We start from the raw sequence: 12,729 nt of genomic DNA on the forward strand, positions 1-12,729 counted from the left end.
GAAAATGGCCTTCCCAGGGCCAAATATCTACACATTTTAAAGTCGCTAGCACCGTATGGAAAAAGCCATGGAAAGCGCTTTCGCATCAGAAATGTTTGACGGACCCAGTTCTGGGCTTCCCTGGGTTCAGCAGGATGAGAGATTGGAATTTCTAACCTGTTAAACAAAAATATGAGAGCAGTGGAGAGCATTTTCAGCCAGTTGGTATAAGTTTAAAATATGATTTGTGGGAACAAAAGTACTAAATGACCTCTGACACTTGGAGCAGAGGCGTAAAATCCAATCTTTCAATCATCAGAATGACCACTTTACCACCAGGACGACCACGGCGGACTGTGGCCGTCCTGTGGTTGAGGAAAGATGACTACAGGGTAGAGAACAAGAGATTTGGAAGGAAGAAGCTTTTCGAAGGATGAATGGAGAACAGGCTTTTTTCCATGAGCTGATGTCATGAAACCAAGAGACCTCCCTCGGAGCTGGAATGGAAACCATGACTTCAGACTCGGTGTCTTCCAGGCAAGCCGACAGAAGCTCAGAACCTCCGTCAGTGTTGGGCTCCAGCTCCTGAACCGTGACACCACGTTGACGGTAGAGGACACCTGACTGTCAGTCACTGAGCGACACACAATCTTTTTATACACCATATGTCTTCAAAAGGTCTCTGAAGGCTCAATTACTAATGAAATTACCAGTCCTATTTATCGTTTAAACTAAGCAAACCCGCAGACCAAAATAAAAGTTAATGAGCAAAGTGTAATTAGGTCTGGGTCGCTGAAGGTGAAACACCCCCTCCTCTCAGAAGTGAAACTCAATGACAGGGTAGAGTACAAATCAAAGAAACTTAAGGAATAAAGTTAGAATTACGGTATCTCATCAAAGTCACTAAAAGCTCTCGGTTTAAATGTGTGTGTGTGTGTGTGTGTGTGTGTGTGTGTGTGTGTGTGTGTGTGTGTTTTCACACAGGTTCTTCAAAGGAAATACCCCTAAGTGAAATCATTTCAAAGAGAAAATAACCCATAAAGTTGACTAAATAACCAACAAAACTCCGAATAAAGCCTGAAAATAAGCATTTCCCACAGTCTTGTCTGACAGGGACTAAACATTTTAAGTCTTTAACCAGGTCACATTTCTCTGAATCATCGGTGTCAAATCATATTCAATGTTAAATCTAAGTCTCATGCGTTTTTTGGGGGGGCTGTGGGAGTCCTACCGTGTGAGGTCACGACAGTGACCTTTGTTTCAGCGTGGATCTGTACAAGGGCAGAATGTCACTCTGTCTGCCAGCAGTGATGGATGGTTCGGGGTGACCCGTGTCGACCCGGTCGTCCCCGGCGATCCTTTTTGCTGCTGGTTGTGTGTCTATGATGGACAGGGGGAAAGCAGCTGTGAAGTCAATTTTAAAATGCTATATATTGCAGTGTCATGATAGTTCTTGAGACTTTCCTTCGACATGTCCGCTTTAGTTGGGATCCGTCCATTCTCTATGGGTTTATCCATTAACGGGGTCACAGCAAGGCGCTGGGGTCCATCCCAGCTGCCTTCAGCCTCAAAATGTGCCAGCAACTCTTCTGCTTCTAGTTTCTAATCCAGGTTTTGATCTGTATCCAATGCTTGAACCAGAAAACAGACCGAACTACCGCCTGTTAGCGACGCTGGGCTAACATATAGAGCCAGACAGCCATACACTCGTTTACACCCATGGTCAATTAAGAGTCACTACTTTAACCTCCAAATGTACAGTTTGGTCTGGACTACCTGTGACCTGCAAACACACACACACACACACACACACACACACACACACACACACACACACATATACATTTCCCCTGTGAATTAGTGTGGAAAGAGGTGTTTTTTAATAATCTCTCCCCACTGTTGAGCAGAACTCCTTGGGCATGCTAAGTAGTCCCAGAAGGACTTGTGTTGGGAAGGAAATTCTGAGTTTTATGATCTGAATGGAAAGAATGGGTCTGGCTCGGGGTTTTGTCAAACCCACCCACCCCAAACGTTGCAGAAAAACCATTAAGACCACAAAATATGAAACGTGTGAGCTCGCCAAAAAAACTAGGGCTTCCTTGAGACTTGACAGTCATTGCTAATAATGGCGGCGCTGCAGAGGAACATCAGGCCACGTTTGTAACGAGCCTCGCCGCTTTCATTTAGCCGCAGACGTCTTCATGAGCACCTAACGACAAAGCAGCCGAGTATCGTACACACACGTACGGCCTGATATCACACTTTAAGGTCAGATCAGGGCTGCAGCACCTCTTTGTCATGAACAGTGACGCTTCGCCGTATGTTTTCCAGACATGTTTTACAAGACAACCATCTTTACATCATTAGGAAAGAATCCAAAAGGAACACACTCGGTCGGTAAAGGCCTCTTAGCAGGTGCTGAGATTCGGGCTCCATGGAGAGAACAACAAATAAAAGCCTCCACCATGTTAGAACAACCAGAGAATATAATGATGTGTGATCTAATGTGCTGGTGAAAGGCTACGGTTGCGTGTGTGTGTGTGTGTGTGTGTGTGTGTGTGTGTGTGTGTGTGTGTGTGTGTGTGGTAATCTAATTGTCTGCTGTACACTCATGAGAAGAGAACTGTGAGAGTTCTTCTGGTAAACACAGAGGAACCTGGCAGTAGTGGTGTCCAGCTTTCAGACATCTTTGCTCTCTCTGAAGGTTCTGTGGATTATGTCAACAGCATATTTGACCTACTTTTGCCGTGCACATTTCCAAAGAATTCCCAACAAAAGAGATATTACACATTCAGTCTGATGTGTTTGTACTGTCAGCCGGCAGCCAAACCTCTGGTTTGTAGTTAGGCAGGCTTGTGCACGCAAATGAAAGCGTGTGTGGCTGAAGTTAAAGGTTTAATTAGGCTTAATTAGGTTTAATTCCAAATATCCCTTCGGCTCATGGGCAGCTGTGTGAACAGGCAAAGGCCAGCTGTGGCTTATACACACAAGTTCATGTTCAAGTTCATTAAAGTTAATGTGCTTATGAGCCAATTAGATCGTGGAAGAGATCCGTTTCTATTGAATGTTAAATAGGCCACAGTTATGTCCGTCTAACATAAACTCATGTTCACGTTCATGGTTCTGGGCTCGGCTGCTCGGCTGTGGAGAACAACGTTTCTGTGTGTTATGGTTCAGGTCTGCTGCCTTCAATGACATATATCAAGGGGAAAGAACTGCCAGGGGAAGCATTAGAAAGGCGCACAGGCTCAGCCTACATCATTAATAAGTTTAATTCTTCCAGAATGAGGACACCAGGACAGCCTCTGAACCCAAATATAACAATAACAGGCTACGTTTACACATAGTAGATTCAAATCAGTCCAACAATCTGCTTATTAGCTATCTGGTTTCCAGTCTGGTTACCAGTACACCATCCATCACAGGCCACACTCACCAAAACTATTCAAATCTTCAAGGAGCAATCCCACAATAACTAATTGGATATTATATTTTATGCCATTAGCTACTACTACCATCCTGAACAGATGACAGATTTAGCTACTCACTCTTACACTCTGGGATAAAAGCATAAAAATCAAATGGTGCTTGAAACCACAATCCTCGCGTGGCTTTAGTCCCTTGAAATTCACTTAGAACAGCTCTTTTGAGGTGTGTCCACTTTTAGGTGCGAGCTCCAGTCCCATAAATGCTGCATACGCTTAGCAAAATGCTAACAGTTACTGTAGCTGTCATCTCATTTGTGGATTTGTAAAAAGAAAATAACACAGCGAAACTTCTGCAAGATGATAAACATGAGATGCAATTACTAGCTAATAATATTGATAATCTGCTGCATTTCTTAGTTAGAGTTTGTTCTTTTGAGTCACTCCAAAGGTAACGCCATGTGTAGAACACACAATGGTACGATGCTACTAGCAGTAATAGTTTGCGTAATGTTTCCTGAATGTAACTGTTTCATGTCTTTACAACTCAGACACAGACACATCTGGAACATCTCTGTCTCTTTTCTGATTACACTTACTGTACAGACTGATCTTTAAAAGGCCTTATCTTTTTATCTATTTGTGGAAGAAGCTGAATAAGCCGTCTGCAATTTGTTGTAAATGAAATGAAAGATAAAACAGATGTTTCCGGTACCTTATAAAAAACAGCAAGGTCAGCAGTAACTAAAAATATGGAAACAAGAAATGGTCAAGAAAGATCCTCTGCAGCGGTTTTAATTGATACCATGTCGATTTGAGGAGCGCAGGGTTTTATTACAGACGCATATGTGCGCTGAGTTGTGCGCTGCTGGGCCTCACTGGCCTGAGGTTCATTACGAAACATTTGTAGAGTCAAAGGAATCAACTTTAAAACCTTGAAACCGTTTCTCACCCACTTTTCCCCAGATTTCACACCACACAGTGGTATGAGAAACAGAAGAGATCCTATTAAATCGTGCAATCAGAAGCTGTTAGGGACCAATCAAAGGGTGAACAGCTGAGCAACAGTGGTAAATATGGGCAAAGTTGCTGATATTACAGTGAAACAATGAGAGCTGAGGCAGCAGAAAGAAGAGAAGATTGTGTGTGCGGCCATGTTTCTGGGAGAAGCTGGTGCCGGTCCTATTATTTTTGCAATGCTAGCTGACGGTATATTTGTAGCAATTGAGGATTGCTTATTTTTTCCCCATTTATTTATATTATAGACTACATTTGCCAAGCATTTTCCAGCAATACTTGAGGCAAATACGGTCTTAAAAGAAAAAAAAAAAGACATTTTCCAACTCCTGCTTGTGATGTTCTGGTTCGCTGTCCAACACGATCAAACTGAAATGTTGTGTTGAAATCATGTAACAATGATTTTCCCCTCAAGAAAAACAAGTCGGTGCTTCTCATAATTGTGGAATTTGGGCCTGGCTTTTATTGTTAACACTGTCTCCCTTTTTTATTGCACCTTTTTATTTTGTTTGAAGCGACGATTTATGGCCACTACGATAAAAACATGTGGCTAATATGACGTGGCCCTGAGATAAATCCACATTTTACTACTTGATGGGAGTCACATTAACGCACCATAACAACCAAGTAGCTGATTGTGCATGAGTGTCTCCAACGTTGGATGTGGCGCTGTGAGGAAGAAGTCTTAAATAAGTGTGTTTAGTTTATGATGGAATGAAAGAAAAACAGCATCTTGTCTTATTCCTGCAGGATCAGGCCATGGAAACATTAACGTGATGGGATTTGTTTTGGACTGGATGAGATGTTTCTTCATGCGTCTTCTGTTTTTGATTGACAGATCAGATCCTGACTCCAAATGGGGGGGGTTAATGGTGCGACTGGTGCACAGGACCGCCACCCCCTCATTTATCTTCATACAGTCCAAGATTAATGTCACGCTGCATATTAATGCATTGAGGATGTCACTTCCTGTAAAATAGAGGGTACTTTAAGTTGGTTTGACACTCACATTTGGCTTTTCTACCCTTTTCTTCTCGGTACATTAGTCCGAATCATCGCTGTAAACATCTCATGTCAGAGAGCGAATAACTGACGCGCACGTTGAGGCGCTCCAACACGCCACTTCCGCCCAGGGTAACCCACAGATGTAACTAAAGCTTTCATGTAAAGTCAGTTTCCAAAACCACCGGCCTCCTCCGAACACTCAGCACTCCGCTCTGGTGCTTGCGGGAGGGGGCGGGGGTCGACACCAGACACTGCGTTCGGGGTTTGCGGTCGGGACACATGGCCTTCTCGTCTTGTCTGATCAGGATGCTTTCCCAGGACAAGCGGCTGCTGCCTTCAGCCTTCCCTCATGACAAGGTTGTGTCCTTGTGGTGACTAATGGCTGCATCACAACCCCCCCACCCCCCCCCTGAGTCTCTGCTGAGGGCAACGACAGTGCAAAGGCCACCTTAACATTCCGGTATAACTAATCACAAGGGTTAAGGATGACTCAGGAAGTTCCCCCTGTAAACCAGGGGGACAATTTTCATGGATCAGGAATACATCCGCCAGGTTTTAGAATAGTAAAGGGAACTATAGTTTGAGCTGTGTTACGGCTTTTGTATCTTATTCCAGTGCACAGGTAAGATTTTCCTTTCACTGTCCCTACAGACTTTGGTTTTTTTTCCCCCGTTTGGAAGGACAGCAGCTTTTAAATAACATCTTACGCTGTCCTCTGTCAAAACAGTAGTCAATCAATTGCCGGAAGGTTTTTACTATCTTAATGTCCAAAACAGGCGGGAATCAATCTACTTTAAAGGAAGGACGACTTGAACCGTTTGAGTGCGCGCTTTGATTACTTCCCCATGTGTGAAGAGGAAGATCTTCAATGAACACAGGAAATATACCACACAGCGTAGCGGGACCTTGTGAAATGCTGCTGTCATCTGTTAGCATTTTACCGGCAGGAGGAGGATGATGGAGTTAGAAAAGTTAAATAAAAAATCAGATTCTTTTTAATGATCCAAAAGGAAGCGCGCGTCTATGTAAACAGCGACCTGGGTGACTTCTGCTCTTGCTCCGCTACGCTTACCCCCACAGAGGGAAGTGGAAAAAGAGCAGCATAGGATAAAGGCCAAGCGGTAGTTGTGGTGAGCAAAACGTGATGGAAGAGGATAGAAGAGGACTACGCTTAGGTCCTCTGGACGGTAACGCTTTTAACAGCGTTGTTGCAGCATGTTCGCCCACCTCCGTGAAATATTTTCCAGAAAGGCTCCAAAGATGAACCATCATTTCACCAGGAAAAAGCACAACCCTGAAGGTGCAATGTTTTGGGTATCAGGTACCATCTCAAATGTGATGCTAGGGGTCAGCTAACCAGCTCAAACACGATTTCCTTTCTCCAATAATTTTTTACAGGAATCCCTGTTTCGTAATTTCCAATAAGTCCTCCCCGTCCTCACCGAGCTCACCGGTTTTTTGCTTCCAGTGAGTGAGTGCAGGAGCGTTAACCCAGAAATCTGGCTACAAAGTGTTTACAGCCATAACCTAAACACAGCTTATGTGGAGCGGTGAGGAATTTCCTGGACCACATCACCAAACGAGACAGGTTTAACAACCCCGCGGTCCTGAACAAACACATGCGCACACTTAGCATCCTCTCAGCGAAGGATACCCTCAGCGGACAGAGCTGAGCTCATAACTTGGCCTGAGTGGTTGCAGGCTTGTTCGGTCAGATCAACGCTAGCTACCCTGGACACCAGTAAGCTGTTTATTTTGGAACCTCACCTTGGAAACATTTCTGACCCTTTCAGCCTACTTTTTTAAGCTTCTTCCATGTTATCATTAAGAGTTATGAAGAATATTACTTCAGCTTGTTGTTTTAGTAATATTCTGAGCAGATATGAAGGTTATTGGTGACCAGGCAAGGTTTGAAAGGCCGCCTCGTGGCTCGTGCGTCTCCCTACCTACCGATGAATGCGTGCGAGGCCGCTTTTAGACAATCAAGCGTTTAATTTCCTCCAGTAATCACGATAATTGCACATTTGGCAGATCATTTTAAACGTGAAGTCACTGCCTCGGGCTTAATGCGGGGATGTAAAACGCCCGGTGAAATTAGTCAAAAGTTACATTCATCCAACAACAGCAATCAAATGAACAATTTTATTAGTTTTCCCTTCGCCAAAACTGGCAGCCAGCGTCTCTGGAACAACAAGGTGTCTGTCGATTGAACTGTCTCGTAACGTTAGCTTCGCCTCTGGAGAAATGTGGCAAATGTCTTTTCCAGAGACCCTGATCGGGAGCTGCCTTCCACAATCTGAAGGTCACGTTTGTCAAGAAAAGCTTTATTGTTCACTGTTGATGCAGCACTTACCGTACTGACTTCTCCGAGGCCGCAGCTGCAGAAAACAATGTGTATTACACATGCAATCTATAGCACGTATATAAATACGTACGTTTACAACAATGTTAAAAAAAATAAGCGTGCAAGCACAAACCAGCAGATGACTGAACGAGAGTTACGTAACAAACATCGTCCTTCAGAGCTTCCATTTGATTGGGGCCAATATTTTGTTTTGACAGTTTTTGCCAATACTCACTTTATTTCCACTGGCCAGAATAGTCAGTTCCATTAAAATGTCCCAGACAGGCAACATTGCTCTTGAGCATCTGTGTGCTTGTAATTCCAGCATGACGTAGACGCTGTTCGTCTTCAACGCATTGCACTCTTTGCATCATTCCCCTTGTGTTGAATGTACGTTCGATGTTCGTGTTCCGATGGAGTCTGGAGTCTCTTCTGGACACCTGGTAACCCTGGGATGAGCTAGGAAACCCTTCGCAGGTACCTGAGCAAAGCTTGCTTCCATCTGCGTGTCTCATTCGTCCCATTGTATTATCTAACGTCACTTCCTGTTTTCATAGTATTTGTTAGGTCATGTGACTCCAAGCCTCTAGCGTGGATCCTCTAATCAGTAACAAAAGGATATTCCCCCCCACACACACACACTCTGGAGGGATGGAACAGCACTTTCTGGATCGTGGTTGCTTTCGCCTCTACACGGCTGCGGTTCATTGCCTGCTCACCTTATTTTCATTTTGGAATTTTCCACCTTTTTGTTCCAGGCGTTTTGACGAGGGCTCGTTGCAGAGTGACGAAAAGCAGACTTTATCCTCCCTATTAGCATGTTTCAGTGTAAAATGACACACATACTGGCTGAAGGCAGCTTTGCTTTGGTCCTGTGATCTACCAGATCTACCAAAACCTCATGCTAACCCCCCGAGGAAGCAGGACAACTGGATGATCCATGTCTGCTTTGGATATGTGGAAAATTCCAACGGCGGAATTTAATTTTTTCATTTAGGCTTTACTGTGATTTATAACAGATCAAGAACAGCGACACGTCACTGGTTTTTCATGCAGTTAAACCATCCCCACCCCTGTGCAGCAAAGTCGTTACAGTACGTTCAAAAGTAGAACAAACAGGCAGACTTCCACACCTTTGGGATTGGTCACCGCAGGGCCTGTTACTGCCGTCAGCTGCCGGAATGACGGGTTAAGGGATTTGGTTAAAGAGCTTTCTGAAGCGTAAACAAAAAGACCTCAATTTGTGTTACGCAGTAACGTTTACTCACACGAGTGTGAGGCCACACAGATGCACGCGTGTCCGGTACACTTGTGTAACTTTTCTACAATATTCTCCCTCCGAAGACTCCCTGTGGGATTGAGCTGCAGGCTGAACAATGAGGCTGGTGAACGGATGGAAAAGACATCTCCAATGAGGCAGAGTTTATTGCTTTCCTGGCCTGCTGTCCTGTATGATGTCATTTTGGAAGAATGAGAGTAAAGTAGAAATGGGTCAAAGTACTTCACCTTCTTGTTTAAGTCACTGTAAACTTTTCCGTTTCTTCAAACATACAGAAAAGCAGCTTGAATTTCTTCACGCTAAATCGCACAGGAGCTTGTTAAAGAACAGCGCCATTGGAAAATGCCAACACAGCAAGAATCCAAAAGAAAAACGGGGGGATGTAAAATGGAGCTTGTGGATAATTGTATAGGGCTAACCTTCGCTAACACGTCCAATATCAGATTTTACACACTTTAACCAGGTTCTTGCCCTCTTTGGTTTTGGTTTGGCTACAAGAAAATGAAATTCTTTTTACGGTTGTGTGGTTTTTCTCTGGGGTCTTAAAAATAAGGAGAGATTGGACCGATGATTTTCACTAGTGAGGTTTTAAGGGGGAGTAAAAGAGGCGCAAAAATGAGCAGAATATACCACAACTTTATACGCTATGATGACTATTAAACTTTACATTTTGTCTTTTTTTACTCAGCAAGGTTCAGATTTACCGCTCGTTATCATCAGCTGAGCTGTTTCAGAGTTTAGGATGGAAATCCTTGGATGGAAACAGCGTGTTTTCATCATTCACACCACGACCGCTGTCACATTTCATACGTAACGCTTTTTTTGAGCCCGAAAACATCCAGATTTCATCAAGCTGTAAACGTGACTCCAGCAAAGCGTGTCAGGCCCAATCCAAATGGCTTCACTTTTATTTATGTTGATATCTGTTATTGCTGAACTACCTCATCTGTGGTCCTTCCAGAGGCCTCTTTGCTGCTCGTATTTGAGTTTCCTCAAGAATTACCAACCTGATAGTTCATGTCCTCTTCCTCCACGTACGATTACTGCATGCTGTGATGGTCAGTGATAAGCTTGAATACGGCTAATTCGATTGTTCCGTTTTTTGGCTGCATCTTTGCTTTGGTTTGCTCACAGAATACATGTTTCCTGCCTATTCTCATCCATACCCTTCTTCTGAATAAACTCCTATTGCCGCTAATGTTACATTCAGAGGTGAGGAGTCATATTGACTGGGAGGTATCTGCTTTTCAAAGGAACCAGCACAGGATTGCAGACCTGTCCATGAACTTGTTGAGGATGGTGTGAAGGATTGTTTTATTCCCTTTCTGAACTGTGCTAGTTCATTTGGAGGAACCTCTCTTTGACTGTGTGGATGATGCAAGCATATTGAAGCGTAAAATATCAAAGGCAGACTTGAATAGCCTGCTGGATCATGTGTTGTCCAAGCTAGAGTATCAATCACTCAAACACTTGACACCCAGCTTTGCTGCTCAAAGTGTCGGCACTGCTCATGTATGTAAGAGGAGAAACCTCGACTGGGCCACGTTCTTTATAGTATTTTATCATTTGTTCAACCGTCTTTCTGCCAAATCATCCATGGTCCACTTGAACCGTGGGGAGTGTGACAGAGCAGCCAGTCAGGTTGTTGGGAATAATCGGAAGCAGATTGAATGGTGAAAGAACATTTACAGAAGAAATGTTGCAGAGTGGAAATGTTGAGGTTGTTCCCAGTGAGTCTTAAAGAAGCCTGAGAAAACATCAGCAGACAGGAGCAGTGGGAGCTGGAGGAGTTGAGAGGGTGAGGACCGGCTGAGGCTGAAGTCCAGGATAGACTCCACAGTGTTGGAGAACCAAAATGGGGCAGAGGTGGGTGGATTATGAGCGAGAGAGACCCATCGCTCAGATGTGATGACTCCATTTTCCATGCGAAACCTTCCTGGTGTCTCTTTTTATTGCTGAAGTGAATAATCACACACAGAACTATTGGATACCGTGTTGCGCTGAGATGATGTCATGCTGCTTCCATTCAGTCTCCACACCTGACGTTAGAAACGCAGCCTATAGTTACGGGACCATCTGGGAGTTGATTTATTAGCTGCTTCGGTCACTTTTCCAGCATTGTGAAGCTGCTCTGCACCTCGCTGAGCCTCTCCATGTTATGTTCATCAACAACTGTTACAGCTGGAGTCCTTTCTGCAGCAGCGGCGGCGGCAGTGGCGGCGGGTTATGTCTCACGGGCAGTGGCAGCGGTTGGCGGCGCTGTAAAATGTTGGAAGGACGAGCTAAATATAAGTGTGTATTGAGTTTCAAGGAGCATAAATTGGGCGGCGCTGAGAGAAAAGCCAGAGAACATTTTTCTGCTCGAAGAGCGATGGCTGTCCAGTGCCTGCCCTGGGTCCTGGGGTCAAAGGTCAGGCCTCTGTGGAAGTTGAGTCACCAGGATTTTTCTGTTGCAGAAAGAGCAATTATTTACTGGAGATAACTTTGCTTTCCTCCAAGACAAACAACACTTGTAATGGGTTCAGAACCAAGATTCCTTCTGCAGGAATCTCCAGCATGATGCAGCCCTGGTGCTCCTGCTGGAGTCACGAGGCCCCGTCATTCTTTCCAGTTATTTCAGAGGTGATACAGATCGCGTCTCAACAAGGGTTGCATTAATTGGGTTTCAGTTTGCAGTTGTTGCTCTTGGAGAAGGAAACATCTTCTGTGAAAAGCTTCTGAGAGAACTCTAAGAAAAATAAAATGTATTTTCTCCCTGATGTTAGTTAAGTCTTTTCCCCTCCAATAATTACACAACAGGTCAATGGTTCAGAGTGGAGCTGCCGTGTGGGAGGATAAAGACAGATGCAGCGCTGTTTTTGGCTTTCCTTTGAACTTGGCACTGAAAAGCTATTTATGACGATGATATTTCCATCCCATCCCATTCCCGGCCTGTGGATTTGGTATCAACAGCGCTGCAGCCTGCCAGCTGCAACTTGCTGGTATTGATGGTATCGGGGTAGCTGTGTATCAAAGCTTATCGTGTTGAGAAACACTTGGCTCGCAACCGTCTGCACGCTGGACAGCAGCTGTGAAAAGCAGGCAAGTTAAACAACTTGAACTTTAAAAAGTCATTTTACAACTGCGTGATTACAGACGTGGGCTGGTGGCAGCATCTGGTTGAAAACAGGGAGGACAAACACGGCTCCTCTGAACTGGAGGTTCCTTTTATTAAAAAAAAAAAACTTGCTTATTTAAATGTTCTATTTCCACATTGTGGTTGATTTAAAATTGCATTATTACTTTGACATGTCATTAAATAACGATAAAAACTAAAAACACTTCTGTACACAGACTCATTGCTGGGAATTTCATAATTCAATAATTATGACCGCAGTGGAACGTCGCACCTGCCCCAACATGCAGCTTCATCAAGCAGATTTAATTTCTGTGACACGCCAAATGGCTGCTCCAGTGTGGCTTGTTTTTAGCCCTTTGCTGGGTGTGAAAATCAAACTTTTCAGCTCCCTGTTATGGCCTTTTCCCACAGCTTGGCACCAACTCCTCCCTCGGATTGATTCACTTCTGGCATGTGGCTGTTTTTCTACCTCAAATGGCACCTTTCAGATGGGTTTTAGCAATGTCGAGTGCTGAAACATGCTCGTCTTCAGTAAACAACCTCATGCCTCGATAGCAAATGC

This window comes from Takifugu rubripes, chromosome 21 (genome assembly GCF_901000725.2).
Source record: "Takifugu rubripes chromosome 21, fTakRub1.2, whole genome shotgun sequence".
Taxonomy (NCBI): domain Eukaryota; kingdom Metazoa; phylum Chordata; class Actinopteri; order Tetraodontiformes; family Tetraodontidae; genus Takifugu; species Takifugu rubripes.